Source organism: Prunus dulcis, chromosome 7, assembly GCF_902201215.1.
Source record: "Prunus dulcis chromosome 7, ALMONDv2, whole genome shotgun sequence".
Lineage (NCBI taxonomy): Eukaryota > Viridiplantae > Streptophyta > Magnoliopsida > Rosales > Rosaceae > Prunus > Prunus dulcis.
Window position 1 is genome coordinate 7,133,146 of NC_047656.1, and position 4,277 is coordinate 7,137,422.

The following is a 4,277-nucleotide window of genomic DNA, read 5'->3' on the forward strand; positions in this document are numbered from 1 at the left end:
TCATGCCTTCCTCAAGAAACCAAACCAAGCAATAAACGATATAACAAAGAACACAAAATAATTTAAGGGTTCCTCCAATATTGGAGTACCTCCATAACCAATAGAAACTTCTTATTAATTACCAAAGAAATACAAGAGAACTCACAAACCCAACAACTCTCAAGTACACAAACAAATGCCTCACAATCTTATCTCTACACTGCTCCTAAGGTCATCTATTTATACCAATAGATGACATAGGTTACAACCAAATCCTGTTATACATAGGAAACCAAATTCTAGACTAAAACTGTATCCTAACCAAACTAGGAAATTAAGCTAATGTTAGCTTGCGTCCAAGCTAACCCAAAAACCTACAGCTTTCATTTTCCTACATTGATACCTATTTTAGTTTAGGCACATATTGATTTTATGCCAATTCCAACAAACTCCACCTTGGCATGAAATCCATACTGAGACATTACACATAGCAACATTCGTTGCTCCACCATATTGCAAGATCAAACTTGCTTCACATGCACCAAATCCAAACAATGCTTGAACTTGGATGCATCAACCACCGTGGTTAACATGTCAGCTAGATTATCTTTAGTAGCAATCTTCCTAAGACGAATCTCACCTTCAGCCATTACCTTTCTTACGAAATGATATTGTACATCTATTTGTTTCGTCCTTCCATGATGTACTTGATATTTTTCCAAATAAATGGCGCTTTGACTATCAAAATACACATCCAACTTGTTTTCTTCCACACCTAAATCTACAATCAACCCCAAAGTCCAAATTGATTCTTTGGTTGCTTCAGCGATTTCCATGTATTCTGCTTCTGTGGTTGATGGTACAACTGTTGGTTGTAATATTGATCTTTAGCATATCAGACCTTTTGCCATAGTAAACACATACCCTGGTGTTGACCTTCTCTTGTCTAAATCACCAGCAAAATCTGAGTCTACATATTCAACTGAGAACTTGTCAATTCCTTCATAATAATTATTCTCAAAACATATCCATTTTTCCCTTAATATACATTTAGCAACATTCCAATGCTCCTTTCCAAGATTGTGCATGAATCTACTAATTATTCCAACTGCATGAGCAATATTCGGGTGAGAACATACTATAACATACATCAATCCACCCACCAAACTGGAATAAGAGACATCTTTCATCTTGATTATTTCTTCATCAATTTTAGGACATAGTTGAGTACTTAACTTAAAGTGCGAGGCCAATGGGGTACTTACAGGTTTAGTGTCTTCATTTATTCCAAACTTGTGTAGTAATTTCTCAATATATTATTTTTGAGACAAACACGCCAAACCACTCTTTCTATCCTTTGTAATTTCCATTCCCAAATTCTTTCTTGATTCATCGAGATCCTTCATCTCGAACTCCTTTTGCATCTCTGTTTTCAACTTATCAACTCAGAGATGTTGCTTGAAGCTATGAGTATGTCGTCTACATAGATTAATAATTAAATGAATGATCATTCTTTTAGTTTCTTATGATACACACAATGGTCATAGTGACTCCTTGTATAATCCTAATCCTTCATAAACTTATCAAATCTCAAGTACCACTATCTAGGTGGCTGCTTCAATCCATAGAGAGACTTCTTGAGCTCGCATACCAAATTCGCTTCTCATTTTTCTTGATACCATTCAGGTTGTCTCATATAAATTTCTTCAAATAAATTCCCATGGAGAAAAGTAGTTTCACATCTAGTTGTACTAACTCAAGATTGAATTGTGCAACTAGAGCAAGCAAAATTCGGATTGCAGAGTGTTTCACCACTGGGGAAAAGATTTCGTTGTAATCTATTCCCTCTTTCTGAGCATATCCATTGGCCACTAATCTGGATTTAAATCTCACCAAGCTCTTATCATTTACTCCTTCCTTTTTTGCATATACCCATGTGCACCCCATAGTTTTTCTTCCTCTAGGTAGTTCTACTAATTCCCAGGTTTTGTTCTTCTTAAGAGAAAACATCTCATCATCCATTGCTTCACGTCATTGTTTCTCTTCCTTATTGCTCACTGCTTTATTAAAATTTGTAGGGATGTCAGCTTTAATTACTAGCAATGCATATGCCATGCAAGCCACACAATCTTTGTATTTGGCAGGTATCAATTTTTCTCTTTTTCTCTTTCTCTTAGCTATGCATTCATCTTGTGCAATCATCTCCTCTTCATCATGATCACTCTCATGTGAATCATCTTGTCTTTCCTCTTCCACAATTTCTTTTCTAAGACTTAAGCTCTCGGTTACTTTCTCCTCAAGCTCCACTTTTTGAAGAACATTCTTCTCTTCCTTTAGCTTCATATGACTTTCATCAAACATCACATCCCTACTAACCATAACTAGAATCTAAAACCTTTCACACCATTATTGTATCCCATAAACACATCTTTCTTTGCTCGTGGGTCCAATTTATTTTCTTTCACATGAAAGTCAGCACTGCACCCAAAGATGTGCAGGCTATCAGAATCATGAGCTGGTTCTCCAGGCCACAACTCTATTAGAGTTTTTCCTTTTAACGCAGTTGATGGTAATCGATTCAAAACATGACATGCATAGTTTAGAGCTTCTGCCCAAAATCTTTTTGGTAACTTGGCTTGCAATAGCATACATCTAACATTCTCAAGCAAAGTTATATTCAATCTCTCGGCAATCTCATTCTTATGTGGAATTCCTTTTACACTGAAATGATGGCTGATTCCTTCTTTGTTGCACAACTTAAAGGAAGGATCAGAAGTATATTCCCCTCCATTATCACACCTCAATACTTTTATTTTCTTATCAGTCTTGTTCTTCACCATCTTCTTCCATCTAAGAAAATATCTAGTACTTCATACTTGTACTTCATCATGTATACCCAAGACCTGCGGGAATAGTCATCAATAAATGACACAAACCATCGTTTTCCACTTAGAGAAGCATTCTTTGCAAGTCCGCAAACATCAAAGTGGACATAATCCAATATGCCTTTTTTTTGATGAATTGCCGAGTTGAATTTTAAATTTGTTTGTTTGCCAAGAATGCAATGTTCACAGAAGTCGACCTTACCAGTTTTTGCTCCTTTTAAGACTTCTTGCTTAAGCAGTCCTTGCAAGACCTTTTCTCCTACATATCCCAACCTCATATGCCATAAAGTAGACAAATCATTCAGATCTGTTTGCCCTTCATCAACCACCATAGCCATTCTATTCTCTAATATCTTGCCTTCTAGCAGATAAAGAAAGCCATTCATGGGTCTTTTCATTATCACTAGTGCTCATTTTGTAATTTTAAGCACATTTTTATCAGAGTAAAATTTGTGGTCTTGAGATTCAAAAGTGCCTAATGAGATCAAATTCTTTTTGAAGTTTGGAACATACCTAACTCCATGTAATTCTCGAATCATTACATCATGATTCTAATTCTGATGATGCCAACCGCTTGAGTTGAACATGGGTTATCATTTCCCATGTACATAGTTCCATTCATAGCTCTGAAGCTTGAAAATAGTTCCATTCATAGCTCTGAAGCTTGAAAGCCAATGTTGTTGAGATATTATATGGTGAGTACAGCCAATGTCAAGCACCCATTCTTTCATGTAGTCCACAATCTTGATGCCGTTAAGGCACAAACAAATTCTTCATCATCTGCCTCAACTGTATTTGCCTATGAGTCATCCTTTCTTTCCTTTATGCTTTGCTTTTATCTTAGGATAGTCCTTCTTCCAATGTCCTTTCTCATTACAAAAGGCATACTCATCTTTGTCCAAGAATTGCCTATTACTTGAGGCTATTCTAGTACGAGATATGCTACTTTTTCTAATGGAGTTTTTCCTATCTTTCGATCTTCCTCTCACCATCAAAGCTTCAAAATTATTTCTTTCTTGCCTATCAAGATGTCTCAATTCATAAGAGCACTATAAATCTCCTCGTATTTTATTGTCTCCCAACCATAAATTCATGTAGTGACAAAGGGTTCATAGGATTCAGGCAATGAGTTCATCAAGATCAAAGCCTTGTCCTCTCATCCTTGATTGTTTCTTCTAGATTTGCCAATTTAGCTAAAGTTTGTTGAAATCTTCAAGATGTCTGATCATCTTCGTGCCATCTTTATACTGGAACCGATACAAGTTGCTCTTGAGATGAAGATGATTCTCAGTGCTCTTTTTCAAGTATTTTGTCTCTAACGTAGTCCACAATTTCTGCACAAAGGTTATATTTATCACACCATATTTCTATTGCTATCCTAAGTACAAACAAATTGTAGAACATCCATGAGCA